We start from the raw sequence: 17,078 nt of genomic DNA on the forward strand, positions 1-17,078 counted from the left end.
TTTCATTTGAACTTGATGAAAAAAAAAAAGTGTAAAAATAAAGGGACAGGAATTGGATCTGCAGGATAGGTGGCAGTTAGAGTAAAAACAAAATAACACTGGATTTGTGTAAATGCTTTTATTGAAGTACTTGATGTACTTAAGAACAAGCTGTGTCAATGATCCATTACAAACATACCGTATCCTGTTTAGGACCTTTTATAATGTATAGGAGCAATCATAATACACAGTTTTAAAGCTGAATGACATAAAACCATCTTTGCAACATATGCACATAAATCTGACATCATCATCATAATGGGACTGTCTCTCTGAGTCTGATGTGCATTCTATAGGGTTTGGGTGTGAGTGTAACCCCATACACTGGGATGTAATCTGGTTCTCCAGCATCATCAGGCCACACAAACTTGAAATGGCACAGCAGAGTCACCAAGACCAGGAAGAGCTCCATACGAGCAAGACCCTCACCGAGACACACGGGGCCCTGCAAACAAGATGTGTACTTATGTAGGTTACAGAATAAGTTCAAACATCTAAAGCACAAACAATGTGACTATGTCACATATTTGTGAACCTGTAGAGAACGGTATAAAGGCCTCAGGTTTCACAAACTGGCCTTGATCATTCAGGAAGTTGGCTGGATTGAACTCATGAGGAAACGTCCACTGGCCCTCTTCTTTAAGAACACTTATAAGGTTACAGATAACAACAGTTCTGGATGGAGGGGGGAGAATGAGTCTAAATTAATTATGCATGAAAAACTGTGGTTTATAAGCAGGTTTCTTAACCTTCAGGATGTTGTAGCCATCAGCTCTGTGTCTTTGGTGGTGCATTGAAACTCACTTAACGGTACAGTGTTAGCAACACGCTGAACTTCATGAATCATTGCCTGTGTGTATGGCATATTGTGTCTGTCTTCAAAAGACGCCTGATCTTTACTATCTAGAACTTCATCAATCTCAAGCTGACATTTCTCTAGAGAAAAGAAAAGGACATGATTATCTGTTTAACCAAGAGTGATAACCCACAATTACTGTGTGCTTTTTAAATACACACCCTGAATCTTTGGGTGATTTGTGAGGTAGAGAAATGCAGTTATGAGGGTGTTGGAAGTGGTATCAGACCCTGCAAAATGCAAATCCACTATGTACATAAGTCTTTCTTCAGCAAAGGTGGAACCATCGTTTTCTCTCTGGGGGCATAAAATATATTTCAGTTTGACTCACAAACGAGTTTGTGGTGTATCTGTTAAAGCTGCAAATCCAGACTATCACACACATACACACCTTATCAAGCTCATCCACATAGCAGTCAATGAAGTCTCTCATCTCTCCTGGGACTCTAGTCTTCTTGTAGTCATCGATCTGACTCAAAGTCATACTTTTTATCTTCTTTACATTATCAAAGGCTTTTTAAAAGGCAGAGGCAAGCTTCTCAATACAGGAAATGTGTCATAAATCTGTGAGCAAAGCACATGTTTGACATATTCACACAATCTTAAAGAACTGTACTTAAATGTAAGCACCATCTGCAATTACTTTATTTTAGTGACATTATTTCTCCATATAGACCAGTCCTATGGCAACATCACACTTGCGTCACATTCTGAAGTGGTAGCAAAAACAGCGGTTCCAACATTAAAACCAACTTGGAGATAGCTGACCAACATACCTCAGAAAGTTAGATATTACCTTTAAATTGTCTGGATAAGATAAATGAAGTGTCATGCTGCCCTGCCTGTCAAAAACGCAATGGCAAAAAACGAGGGCTTCACTTTTATCGGATTCGGTTATCAGAGATGACTGGACTGAGGAGATAATTTCCAACTCACAGTTTTGCAGCAAACATCTTATTATAGGTATGTTAATATCATTATAATAATAGTAAATATTAGAATATTTCTGTATTTATGATGGCTTTGTGTCATGCTTCCATTAATGGATTACTATAACTAGCTGTTTTACTAGCAATAATGTACCCAAAATTAGGCTACCTTTGAGCCTAAAGGCTAATTGTATTGTATATTATCTTTTAAATGCATATTTAAAGGAGCTAGCTAGCACCAGAAGTCCAATCTGTCCAGTCTAACACAAGAGTCTACTGGCTTTCTGCTACCACTTACTGCGCATGCTGCAATGTTTGTAAACAATGGGATTGGTCTATATGGATGCCATCATGCAGAGTTTTTCTATTGAACGTGTACTCAGTAATTTCATAGTGGTCTTGAACTTATACTTAAACCTAGTAGTGTGGGTGTAGCATAATACTTTGTAGAAAAACGCTATTTGCAGTCAGCCATGATTATTATTAATAAGAGCGTCTTTAAATTCTTGACTTGACAGTCAGTTTTCTTTTTTGTGTTGACCTATTTCCCCATTAAAACCGAAGAGCATGGTGCTTTTTTCTAAATAGCTAGTTTTGATCAAAAACATGATTTGCGGGGGCCTGGGTAGCTCAGCGAGTATTGATGCTGACTACCACCCCTGGAGTCACGAGTTTGAATCCAGGGTGTGCTGAGTGACTCCAGCCAGGTCTCCTAAGCAACCGAATTGGTTGATTGCTAAGGAGGGTAGAGTCACATGGGGTAACCTCCTCGTGGTCGCGATTAGTGGTTCTCGCTCTCAGTGGGGTGCGTGGTAAGTTGTGCGTGGATCGCGGAGAGTAGCATGAGTCTCCACATGCTGTGAGTCTCAGTGGTGTCATGCACAGCGAGCCACATGATAAGATGTGCGGATTGACTATCTCAGAAGCGGAGGCAACTGACACTTGTCCTCCGCCACCCGGATTGAGGTGAGTAACTGCGCCACCACGAGGACCTACTAAGTAGTGGGCATTCCAAATTGGGGAGAAAAAATAATTATAAAAATAATTAAAAATAATAATAAAAAAAACATGATTTGTGAATCCTTAGTCAGAGGCAGGTGATATAGACCATTTCAAGGGCCATTCGTCTTTGTTCTTTGAACATTTCCGTCTATTTGTCAAACTCATTCAAAACAACAGCGGGAGGCGCTACAACTTTAATACGATTGTAATATAATGTCATTAATAAAATGTGGACCATGTTGTTCGTGGCTGGATGCTTCCTGTATGACTGGAACTAACTGATATTAAAGTGTTTAGATTTAAAAAAAGGCAACCATAAATAGACGCATGAACTGCTGCAGTGAAGTGAGACAGCTGGATGGATACGTGCATTACTTACAACTGTAGCAAATGTCTTATCTCTGGTAGGTGAACAACATTTTTGTAAGAAATAGTACTAATAGTAAGTTTGATAATTAAGTCAGAGTATTTTTTTATGGACTCTAAAAGTGACTGAAGATTGCTCCCAATATAATGAATGAAGCTGCGTGAGTCATTTACATTTACAGTCAATTTAGCAGACGCTTTTATACAAAGCGACTTACAAATGAGGAACCTATCAAGCAATCTGTCATACAAAAGTCAAGAGGAGCAACACAAAGAAAGAGACACGCAGTTTACAGCTTCACTGATTATAACAGGAGCGATCCAATATTCCCGATCTTGCCGCTGAGGAAATAATTGTGAGCATCTAAACTACGATGCAATTTTATCACCTCTCTCGGGTAGACGTGCTCAGTATCAACAACACTTCTGGATAAGTCATTTCAGATAAATGTTTGATGTTCTTCGAGAAAATGACCGGAATAAAATGGCAGCGCGTTCAGACGCAGCAGCTTTGTGCTTTTCTACTCGATGCTTATTAGGCTATTTATTTGTTTTATCCATTTTTAGCACTGTGTTTAGCTTAACCACTAATAGGAATACTTTGTATAGTCTCATGGAATTACTTAACATCGGACTAAGCTGCGAACAACGAGGTTTGAGCAGCTTCTGTGACTTTGACAGCATTCCAAGGGAGTTAGCCAGAACACCGGCAATTCCATGGATTACTTTGCCGGCCGGAAGAAGACGATGGCGGCGCCGAGAGAGAAAACAAAAACGTGGTCGGCGCGCAGGGGTGCAGGCCAGACTTCGAATTGCTCCGCACAGGCCATCACAACCAAGTGTTTTCCTCACAAATGTTCGTTCGCTTATTAACAAGATGGACGAAATACGGCTGTGGCTTACTGCACAAAGATCTCTAAGAGACTGCCGTGTGCTGATTTTCTCTGAGACATGGCTCAGCGCACTGGTTCCTGATGGGGCTGTGGAATTACCGAATTATATATTGCATCGCGCTGATCATACAAAGGACTCCGGTAAGAGCAAAGGCGGGGGGTTCTGTATCTATATCAATAATGACTGGTGTACTAATCATACTGGAATAGAAAGTTATTGTTCACCTGAGCTGGAATATTTGCTGCTTAAATGTAGGCCGTTTTATCTGCCTCAGGAGTTCTCCGCTGTTATCATTATGGCCGTATACATCCCTCCGCAAACAAATGCTAAGCAAGCACTAGCACTGCTGCACTCGGCCATTAGTAAACAGCAGGATGCTTATCCTGATTGTGCCTTCGTTGTTGCAGGGGACTTCAACCAGGTCAATCTAAGAACTGTGCTTCAAAAATGCATCAGCATGTACAATGTCCTACCAGTGGTAAAACACCCTGGATCAGGTGTCCACATATGACAAAGACTCATACAGAGTTTTTCCCAGTACACCCCAGGGGCACTCTGATCATCTTTCACTGTTTTTGACACCAGCATACAGACCTGTTATCCACAAGACGAAACCAGTAATAAAGACTGTCAAAATATGGCCTGAAGAAGCCACCTCACAGCTTCAGGATTGTTTTGATAGAACTCTGTGGGAACTGTTTGCACAGCAAGCCACGTATGGCACAGAGGTGAACTTAGAAGAGTACACATAAACTGTGCTATTTTACATCAACAGCTGTGTGGACAGTGTTACAACACACAAGAAAATAAAGATTTTTCCAAATCAGAAGCCGTGGATGAACAAGGAAGTACAAAATCTTTTGAAAGCACGCAGTAACGCTTTTAAATCTGGTGACATCACAGCATACAAAGAAGCTAGGTCAAGCTTGAAGAAAGGCATAAAAAATGCCAAAAATACCTATAGACAATGGGTAGGAAATAATTTCAACAGTGCTGACACTCAGAGTATGTGGCAAGGCATCAGGACAATTACTGATTATAAGAGCAACTCTGTCTGTCCCCATGGTGATGTTGCACTGACTAACGAGCTTAACACCTTTTTTGCTCAATTTGAAGTCGATAATATCATGACAAGTGCAATAATCCCAGCAGTAGAGACTGAACAGACACTTACACTAAGCACAAACGAGGTACAGCGTACATTGTGGACGATTAATCCACGGAAAGCTGCAGGTCCAGATGGGGTTCCAGGACGGGAACTAAAAGACTGTGCTGGACTGTTAGCTGAAGTATTTACGAGTATCTTCAACCTGTACCTAGTGCAAGCAAGAGTCCCCAAGTGCCTAAAGTCAGCTATCATAGTACCAGTACCAAAGAAAACAAACATCAGCAATTTGAATGACTACCGTCCAGTTGCCCTCACTCCAATAATAATGAAGTGTTTTGAAAGACTGGTCCTTTCGCATATTAAGACTGTCATTTCTGCCTCTCTGGACTCACATCAGTTTGTTTATAGGGTCAACAGATCTACAGAGGATGCCATCGCTCTGACTATTCACACTGTCCTGTCACACTTGGACAGACAGGGCACATAAGTGAGAATGTTATTTGTTGACTTTAGCTCTGCTTTTAATACTGTTATCCCCAATAAGCTCATTCTTAAACTTCATCATCTAGGACTCAGCTCATCATTATGTAACTGGGTCTTGAATTTCCTGTCAGAATGTCCTCAGGTGGTGAGATTGGGTATACATCTGTCTTCCACCATAACTCTGAGCACTGGCACATCACAAAGATGTGTACTGAGTCCTATCCTCTATTCCCTTTTTACATACGACTGTGTTCCTACACTTTGCAATAACATTATTGTTAAGTTTGCGGATGATACAACAGTGATTGGGCTGATTTCTAACAACGATGAATCAGCCTACAGAGCGGAGGTACAGAACTTGGTAAGCTGGTGCTCAGAGAAAAATCTGACCCTCTACACAGGAAAGATCAAGGAGCTAATTATCAACTTTGGGAGATCACAGAAGCCTGAATATGCGCCAGTCCTTATCAATGGAAATAGTATGGAGATAGTGTCCAGTTTCAAGTTTCTGGGCACATATATCTCAGAGGATCTTACATGGTCGACAAATACTACTGCACTGATTAAGAAAGCACAGAAATTACTGTTTTTCCAAAGGACGTTGAGGAAAGCTAGTCTGCCGCAACAGATGCTGACGACTTTCTATCGGTGCACCATAGAGAGCATTCTAACATACTGCATCTCTGTGTGGCTTTTCAGCTGCACTGCCAATGATAGGAAAGCGCTCCAGAGGGTTGTCCTGCGAGCACAGAAGATAATCGGAGTTGAACTGCCATCACTGGAAGACATCTACAGAACACATTGTTTGAAGAAAGCTATCAGCATCTACAAGGACCACACACACCCATGCCATCACATGTTTGAACTACTTCCATCTGGCAGGCGTTATAAGACATTTTATGCCCGTACATCTAGACTGAGGAATAGCTTTATTCCCAGAAATATAAATGCTCTGAACCAAGCCACCAAGAACTCTCTGCCTTTTTAACTGTTTGTAGTCTTTTAAAACTGTTGGCATAATCAATGGAATTCACAGAGACTGTTATCCTGTCCGGAATGGTGTGGAATTGCCAAAACTGTTACAGGGGTACTGTCTGAACAATTAACATTGACATCGTTATATATTGTACAATTGTGTATACTGGGTATATTGCTGTTACTTTTGTCATTACCATTTCCATATTGGATTGATTGCACGTTTAATTATTTATATATATAATATTACTATTTCTTATTTTTAATTTTAATTTTTATTGTGCTACAGCATCTAGTAAGGAAGCTGCAAGAGTAATTTCGTTTTGTACAAAATAGTTGTACATATACAATGACAATAAATATTCAATCAATCAATTAAAATGTGTCAACTCAGAGTCTTATTTAAAGGATCTGGTAATGACACCTCATCAGGGCCGCCGATAAGGGGGGACAACTGGACATTTTGTCCCAGGCCCAGGCGTGAGGGGAGGTCGGACTGGAGGGGGGGTCCACAGAAAGGCTATTCCATATTTTAGAGCACATCTATACGCATTCAGTGGGAGATGCAGAGCTTGACATTAACACCTGGCAATGACCAATGGCGGGTAACTCCGTCACTCTTACTAGCCACTTTGGCAGGTAGCCGTAGCCTAAGCTAATTTAATTGTTTTAATCTCGTGTTTAGCACTTTATAAGCAGTATGCTTCTCACACCTGACATGCACATCTGTGCGGGGTGAATGAAGCATGGTTTCACACAAACCGCTGCAGCACACATCAGCATGTTCCAGAGATACAGCCAGAGCTCTGGCACAGCGCAGAGCGAAATTTGTGTGATTCAGTCGGGCTTTACGTGATATCGGGTCTTATGTGACCCATTTGAATTCTAAAAGGAACGTTCTAGTTTAAAGCTCTACATGGATGAATTTGAACTTCTCAAACTGCTAGACAGCCCTGACATTAACAGCACAGACGAAGTAAAGAGACAAATGTGTGAAATGCATCAACATCGATTACCAGGTTTTTAAAACACACATCAGCATACAAACTAAAATGTTTTAACTGCAGTAACACTAACTGGTATCTAGGATGCATAATAAAATTATTAGGACAAGTCTATAAGACTTCATTTTTTTATTTTTTTATTAATAATTATTCTGTCATTCACTTACCTTTATTTTGATCCAAACACGTAGAACTTTCTTTCTTCCATGAAAGAATAAAGATTAATGTATTTTTCCATTTGTTGAAAAAGATGTAATGATATTGAAAAGTGACTAAGTTTAATCTACCCAGTATCACCTTTTGTACTCCGTGGAATTATTAACTGTGAAGTTGTAGTTAAAAGTTTCTAAATGGGTTTAGGCCATTAGATTTTCATATCAAATACTAGCCTATAGTTTATTTTTTAGTAGGACTATGTACATTAGTCTAACCACGGTATTGTGGAGCCTTTCATGGTCTGACCTGTGGTTATGGCCTTTATCATTACAAATGCCACTGTTAAAAAACTGGAAGAACAATGGTAAATTTTCATGAAGTCAAGTACAATTTAGAAAAGTTAAAGGGGTTAAAATCAACAAATTATTGACAAATTTTCCTCTTGTTCTATCCTGCTCCTTTTCTTACTGGCCATGTTACTGTTATATTTCATTTAGAATATACCTTCCGATATTCTAAAGGTGACTTAAATCATTAGGTCATTGTCCTGCTGAACTTTATATTATTCCTGTTCAAATAAAATGTCCAAACAAATTTATGCAGTTACAGTCTCCAGTTGTTTTTATCACTTTTTGTGGGATGGGGAATTCTGGCTAGTGAAAATGCTGAGTGGCTACTGACTTTGCAATACAACTAGCCACAGTGGTTGGTGAGGCAAAAAGCAAAAAGTAAACGTCAAGCCCTGGATATAAAGCCCTGGATATAAACATGAAGACAGCGCGCAACCGTGAAAGCCGTCTGGGTAGAGCACGTTGATGGGATAACTGTCCACATAGGGCAGTGGTAGCTCAGCGGTTAAGGCTCTGGGTTACTGATCAGAAGGTCGGGGGTTCAAGCCCCAGCACCGCCCAGATGCCACTGTTGGGCCCTTGAGCAAGGCCCTTAACCCTATCTGCTCCAGGGGTGCCGTATCATGGCTGACCCTGCACTCTGACCCCAGCCTAGCTGGGATATGTGAAAAAGAAGAATTTCACCGTATATGTGCAAATGTATAATGTGTGATAAATAAAGAAAATTATAATTATACAAGTCTTTTGCTAGACTAGTATGTGCAAGTAATTTTATTTTGACAGTTCTGGATTAAAAAAATGCAGCTACCAGAAATGCTTCAGGACCAGACATGCACAGAAGCATTCTAATTCCTTTGTTATTGTTTACATCCTTGAAATGGTCTATTATTGGGAGGGACATTCTCCATCTAGAGAGCATTTGATTGGACAAATGAGTGAGTGCAGTGTGAGTCATCAATATTTTTGGTCTGTATTCCCAGAAGAGAGAGACTGTAAATTTTAAATGCACACAGTATGTTCTAAAAGTGAATTTTGACAACGTTTTGGAGAACACTAGCATATAGATGGCTTCAAAGCTAACAGACACGTTACAGCAATTAGGTAATTAATGCAATGTCTTACTATGTTCCATGGTCCATTGAGGACCTTTGACATCTCTGTAATGAGGGGAACATAGCGCTTGAGGAATTCTTTGTTGTAATCATAACGGGTTCCAAACGGAACCAAGCTGATGACATTTGATGCAGCGTTGTGGAACATAGGATTCACAGTTCCTCCTGCAGAGATACAATGTATGTCTTTTTGTTTAATAATATGCATGGGAAATAAGTTGTAATTTACAGACATGACATTATTATATGGAATTTCTGGTAAAAACACAAATACCAGCATTTGTTTTCCAATTTGGGAATAATGTGTGAGGTCTCTCCCAGAATTCTCTCCTCCATGGACTGTTTCCACAGGCCAAAGTTCCTCAGGGTCATAAGGGCAAAGCGTCGATGCTCCTTCCAAGCAGGGCCATAATCAGCCAAAATTACGATTCTAACACTTTTCGTTTTGTAACATATGATGTCACACAGCTAATATTCAGCCCCTGAAACAGCTGTAACATTGTACTGATAAGCTATATTACATCTCTCAGTCGCTGTATGTTCACATTTATTTTCTTAGCAGACATTTTCTTTCCAAAGCAACCACGAAAGTGCACATATTTTTCAAAAGGCAATCCCTGAACATGAATTACAAGCTGTTGGATGCAACATGGATACATGTTGCATCATAATGCAAAGTCCATTCATTTTAAGTAATTTTATTTAAAATAATTTGCCAAAATAACGTCTCTTCGAGTCAAGTCAATGATTTCCTCTTGATTTTTTGGTCTCAAACATTTTATACAAAAATGTAAAAAGTAAAGTTTAAGCCAATATTTAAATGATAATATTTTGTCAGTGGTTTGGTGAAGTATAGATTGAGTATAAACAATAACTATGTCATTAGAAACCTGAGACTTTCCTTTTTACTTCAGTGCATTAAACCCAAAATGTGTTTCTGTGTCGAAGTGACTCAAAGTGAGGAGCAGGTCACATATTATCAAACTGATATATATCTAGAATAGCTGTAATTGTCTGTAGCTGGATTTACCATTATTCTCTGTCAAATGATTGACAATGAATTCTGTTGGCCGTCCTGCAAAGTCTACAGCTTTAGTGACCAGAGCTTCCTTTATAGCCTCAAAACCACGAAGAACCACGACTGATCTTGATCCCCATTATAGACCATTAACTTTCCCATAACATTCTGCAAGCTGCAAATATTGTAAAACATTATTTTAAGAATCAAGAAAAGAAAGAAACTTGTTAAAATTTCAATGATCTACTACCAAAAATGAAACAATACTATTTCAAAAATGTTCAAAGGGTTGTTGATGTGCAAATGAAGCAGATTCCCAAATACTGGGAGAGGTTGAGATCCAGGAGGAAAGTTCTTAGGCCTCTGGATCTGGATGAAGAGGAAGACGAGGAGGATGCATATCCACAACAGAATCAAAAAGCTCAGCATGCTGACTGATGTCCAACTGCTACAAGCTCACATTTTACATAAGCAAAAACAAGTCAGTGAACTCAAACTACCCACAAAAACAAACTGAATAAATACTTGACATGTTCCCTTTCTGTCAGATATTGTGGCCACATTCCAAGAGATAATATGAGAGGTTGAGGAGAGCAGACCAGAGCAGACCTTGACCTTAAAATTAAGTTTAAATTTCCTTTGGTATAATGCATGTATCTATTGATAGGTACAGCCAAAAATATTGGCACCCTTGGTAAATGTGAGCAAAGAAGATTGTGAAAAATATGTCTTTGTGTTTATCCTTTTGATCTGCCCTTAAAAATATTCACAAAAATCAACCTTTAATTGAAGTAAACTAATTGAAAGGGGGGGAAAATCTCATAATTAAATAAATATTTTTCTCCAAAACACGTTTGCCACAAATATTGGCACCCCTAGAAATTCTTATGAATAAAATATATTTGAAGTATATTCCCATTCATATTTTAAATTTTTTAGTACACCTGGGTAACTAGGAACATGAAACTGTTCAGCCTTGAATTCCTGATTCACAGGGGTATAAATATGAGGTAACACACAGGCCAAATTCTCTTAGTCATCCATCACAATGGGTAAGACCAAAGAATAAAGTTATGATGTGTGGCAAAATGTTGTTGAGCTTCACAAAATGGGACGTGGCTATAAGAAAATAGCTAAAGCATTGAAAATACCCAATTCCACCATCATGGCAATAATTAAAAAGTTCCAATCAACTGGAGATGTTAATAATCGGCCTGGAAGAGGATGTGTGTCTATATTGTCTCCACGCACGGTGAGGAGGATGGTTTGACTGGATCACAGCTGGAAACTGCAGAAATTAGTTGGGTCTTGGGGTCAGAAAGTCTCCAAAACTACAATCAGATGTCTCCTACATCACCACAAGTTGTTTGGGAGGGTTTCAAGGAAAAAGCCTCTGCTCTCATTCAACAACAAACTCAAGCATCTTCAGTTTGCCAGACATTACCTGAACTTCAAACGGGACCGGGTTCTATGGTCAGAGCTTTTTTTTGGAAGCAAACACCAGAGATGGGTTTGGCGCACACAGAGAGGTAGCCAAATGGAAAATTGCCTCATGCCCACGGTTAAATATGGTGACATCTACAGGGAGAGATTGTAGCAGGTAGTTAAATTTTGGAATACAATTCATTTTAATAACATTAACCTTCCCAATCATCGATAAATGTAATGAAGCCCACCTGCCCACATCGCTCGAAAATCTTTTTATTAAAGGGTCAAAATTAACACTAACTAAATCAGACAAATTTGCTGGGAATAAAATCCCCAAATACTTAATGACCTGTTTGGGCCATTGGGCTGTTACTGGATAGTACGCTGTCAGAGCCAAAGCTTCGGATTTAGACCAATTAACCTTGTATCCTGAGGATTTGGAAAAGGAATTAATAATTTTTTGGAGGCAAGGCATAGATCTAGTAGGTTCAGAGACAAATAATAAAATATCATCTGCGTAAAGCAGAAGCTTGTGCGCCACATCTCCCGCCACCACCCCTGGAAAATCATCCTCCCCCCTTATCGCGGCTGCTAATGGTTCCAGGGCAAGACAGAACAATAAAGGGGAAAGAGGGCAGCCCTGCCGAGTGCCCCTATCCAGAGTAAAATAATCTGAAATTAATCAATTTGTTTGTACCGCTGCTACAGGGTGTCTATAAAGTAACTTAATCCAACCAATAAATTACTCCCGAACCCACATATTTCCAAAATCTTAAAAAGATAATCCCATTCTACCATATCAAATGCCTTTTCGGCGTCAAGTGAGATGGCAGCGACCGGAGATTGATCATTTGCTACTGACCACATGATATTGATAAGACATCTGATGTTATCAGAAGAGCTACTGCCCCGAATAAACCCCACCTGATCTATATGTATAAGAGATGTCATAACCTTACTTAATCGGTTAGCCAAAATTTTTGACAATATTTTTACATCTAGTTGGATCAGGGAGATTGGATGGTAACTTTTACACTCGCTTGGATCTTTGTCCTTTTTAAGAATTAGACTGATCCAGGCTTGTGTCATGGTTGGAGGAAGCTTTCCATTCTTTAATGATTCAGTATAAACTTCTAACAAAAGTGGAGCCAGTTCTGTAGCATAAGATCTAAATAATTCTGCGGCAAAACCATCTGTCCCCGGAGCCTTGCCAGTAGGTAGGGACTTAATTACCTTGTCAAGCTCCTCCAAGGTTATCTCAGAATCAAGAGAGTTATTTTTGCTCAGTCATCAGTTTAGGAAGCTCTAATGGTTCCACAAAGTTTCTAATATCTTCATCAGTAGACGAAGACGTGGAACTATAAAGATCAAAATAGAACTCTTTAAAAGCATTATTAATATCAATGGCTGAGGTAAAAATGTCACCACCAGCAGATTTCACTGAGGGAATGATAGAAAGAGACTCTCTCTGCTTTATATATCTAGCCAAAAGCTTCCCTGCTTTGTCACCTGACTCAAAGTATGACTGTCTTGCCCTGAATAACCAAAACTCCACTTTCCGTGACAAAATAGTATTATATCTATATTTCAACCGGGTCAATTCTCTGAGGCCATCAGCTGACATACGATGTTTCAGCTCTGCCTCTGCACTTTTAATATTCTCTTCCAACTCCACGAGTTCTCGTGCTTTGGATTTTTTGATGAATGAGGCATACTGTATGATCCGACCCCTAAGAACCGCCTTAAGTGCCTCCCAAGCCACGCCCACAGAGGATACTGAGGACCAGTTGGTCTCCATATAAACATTGATTTCAGTCTTTAACATTTGCTGGAAATCAGGATTTTGCAAAAGGGACACATTAAGGAGCCAACTATATGATTTCTTTTTCTCTGTATATGGCAACACCTCTAAACTCACCAGGGCATGATCTGAGACTAAGATATTTCCAATTGAGCAATCAACAACAGATGAAATGAGGGATTTGGATATAAAAAAAAAAAAAAATCTGTTCTAGAATAAATCTTATTGACTGATGAAAAAAATGTATAGTCCCTACCAGATGGGTTCAAAAGTCTCCAAATATCCGTAAGACCAAGATTTTTACACATCCTGTGAAGTGTCAATGTTGCTCTAGGCGGTTTACACACTTTTGCTTCACTATGATCAAGGACTGAGTACATCAAAAGATTAAAGTCTCCTCCCAATATTATATCATGAGGGATGCCAGCGACTTGCAACATCCCTTCAAGTTCTATAAAAAAGCCCTGATCATCAGCGTTGGGTGCGTAAATATTAGCCAAAATCAACCCTTGCCCTTGAATTTCAGCTAAAACAATAATGACTCTTCCTAATTTATCTTTAGTCTGTTTGAGACATTTGAATTGTAGATGTTTATTAATCAATATAATGACTCCCTTGCTCTTACTTGAGCCAGCACTAAAAAAAACATGTCCACCCCATATCTTCCAAATTTTTCAGCTTTCTGCGGGGAGAGATGTGTTTCTTGAAGAAACACTATATCATATTTCTTACGTTTAAGAAAAGTAATAACCTTCCTTCTTTTTATGGGGTGCCCCAACCCATTTACATTCCATGTGGAGAGAGATAGTACACTCATATTAACATTTGACATTTTGATATAGTAGAAAAAAACAAAAATTATACAGACCACATTCCCCATTAGTGAAACAATCAAACCCCAAACTTCCCCCCGAACAAAACAAACAGAAAAAAGAAAAATGTGTGCATTAATCCCGCGCAATGAAAGCGCCAACCGGCGACAATCCCTCTAAACTCAAAAGGTCCATGAACGCCCACGAGCCCCCACGACAACTTTGCCATCGGATTGCTCAATTTTGCCTCAAAAATTTGTGAGGCAAAATTACATAACAGAAAATACTTTGTAAAATAAACAATGAACACAAAGAACGTGTAGATTCATTCACAGAACTGTCTCAAAGGTGTGATCTTCCACAAAAAAAATTCCAGCTGATATAAAACCGTTCAGATTCCTCAGACAGACAACGAATGTTCAGTGAGCTGGCTGTTATGAGTTCAGCGGATGACGTAATCATTCCAATGTCCCGTAAAAATACTCAACAAAACAAACTCCAGCCAGCAGGAGGAATAAGCATGAAGAATGAACAGATTAATCTACAGCTGTTCAAAGGAGTGTTATTCAATAGAACAAGCTCCAGCCACTAGGCGGAACCAATACAAAAAGAAACAAAACCGGCATCCCGGTTCCCCGGATGGTCGAGTCAATTCACTCGGAGGAAGCATAAAAGTATATATTATAACTTCCACAATCTGTCAACTTTATAAAAGGCATCCTTTGTGTGAGCATGTAGATATTTTGCGGTCATCCTTAGTGTCCACTCTCAAACTGGCCAGGAACTTGAATGCAAAAGTTTCTTTAAGGAAAAGTGTTATTCACAAAACAAACTCCAGGCGCTCGGCGGAGCCAACGCAAAAAGAAAAAAGAAACCAAAATGACTCCCAGCTTCCTCAAAAGCCAGAGTAAGTACAGTGAGACGACCCACTCACATGAGAAACACCCAATGGTTTACTCACCCATTGATTCAATAAAAGACATTGCCTGATTGGGGGATGTAAATACTTTGTGACCGTCCTTCGTTTCTATTCTCAGTTTGGCCGGAAACATCAGAGCAAAAGTGATCTTTCGCTGATGTAAGAGTTTCTTACATTCCTTGAACCGATCGCGTTTCTCTCTTGTCGAACTCACAAAGTCCGGGAACAAGAAAATATTATGGTTCTTCCAAGAAAGCTTCCCTTTGCTCCTCGCCTGGCGCAACACAATATCTTTATCGGATGATCTTAGAAATCTGTCCAGAATCGATCGGGGCCTATCTCCCTCAGCATGTCTGTGAGCTAGGACTCTGTGAGCTCACTCGATTTCCAGCTTGTGGCCTGTTATGTCAAGCAGACTTGGGAAAAGCTTGTCTAGGAATTTCACCATATCTCTGCCCTCCTCATGCTCAGGAATTCCAACAATTCGAACGTTAATCCTGCGGCTTCTATTCTCAAGATCTTCAAGCTTTTCAAGGAGATGTTCCAAATCAGCTTTGGTCGTGGGCGGATTAGTGGTTAATTCCCTCTCCGAAGATTCCAGACAATCGATTCGTCTCTCAACATCAGTCACTCTTGTAACTAACTCAGAGAATTTTATTTCCATTACCGTAATCGATCAACCTATTACAGCGAGATCCTCCAAGTCAGCAAGAACCTTCGTCAACATCACCGACATGTTGGACAACTGACCCTGGATCACCTCTCCCGCTGTGTCATCCAAATCGAGTCCCCGGTCTGTAGGCCTGTCAGGCTTTCATCCTGAACACATAAGTGTCTTTTAATGTCTCCAGAGCCCGAGGATTTTTACTTCTTTGCCATGTTTTGCCTCAAAGAGCAAATGTGTAACTGGGTGTATCAAATTTTACCAGATTATAACATAATCACAAATTTAGCAAAGTGAGCAGAGCTTGTTGCTCACACGTCTGCTTCTTGCATGGTGTCACATGACCTCCATGGTGAAGGATCTTTAATGTTGTGGGGCTGTTTTTATGCCAAAGGTCCTTGAAATCTTGCTCAGATACATTGCATCATGGACTCTATCAAATACCTACAGATATCAGAATCAAAACCTGACTGCCTCTGCCAGAAAGCTTAAAATTGGCTTAAAGTTGGATCTTCCAGCAGAACAATAGTCCAAACACACATCAAAATCAACACAAAAAAAAGGTTCACTGACAACAAAATCAAGGTTTTGCCATGGCCATCCCAGTCCCCTGACCTGAACCCCACAGAAAACATGTGGGTGAACTGAAGAGGAGAGTCCACCAGTATGGACCTGGGAATTTGAAGGATCTGGAGGTTATGTATGGAGGAGTGGTTTCAGATCCCTTTCCATGTGTTCTCCAACCTCATTAGGCATTATAGGAGAAGACTCACAGCTGTTATCTTGGCAAAGGGAGGTTGCACAAAGTACTGAATAAAAGGTTGGCAAGAATTTTGCCACACATATATTTGAAAAATATTTGTTTTTTTATAAAACTTTTGTTGTGTTTGCAATTGTTTCATATCCTTTAGAGGATATATTTTTTTGTGGATATTTTTAATGAAAGATCAAAAGGGTAAACAATAAGGACATATTTTTCACATACTTCTTTGCGCGTATTTACCAAGGGCGCCAATATTTTTAGCCACAATTGTAGATCAGAATTAGGGCCCAATTTCCCCTTAAGCTAAAAAAAAAAAATAAAAATCTGTTAAAATTGTAATGATAATATATCTATCTAAATATTTTCTTAAGGGGTTTGTTGCAACCGGCTACAGGCATT

At 39.6% G+C, this 17,078-nt stretch overlaps 1 pseudogene; it reads right to left on the bottom strand.

Annotated features, from left to right (window-relative positions):
* Positions 1-292: 292 nt before the first annotated feature.
* LOC127435949 (cytochrome P450 2J6-like) lies at positions 293-10,721 on the bottom strand (annotated as a pseudogene).
* Positions 10,722-17,078: the final 6,357 nt, after the last annotated feature.

The sequence above is a fragment of the Myxocyprinus asiaticus genome, chromosome 46 (assembly GCF_019703515.2).
Source record: "Myxocyprinus asiaticus isolate MX2 ecotype Aquarium Trade chromosome 46, UBuf_Myxa_2, whole genome shotgun sequence".
Taxonomy (NCBI): Eukaryota; Metazoa; Chordata; class Actinopteri; order Cypriniformes; family Catostomidae; genus Myxocyprinus; species Myxocyprinus asiaticus.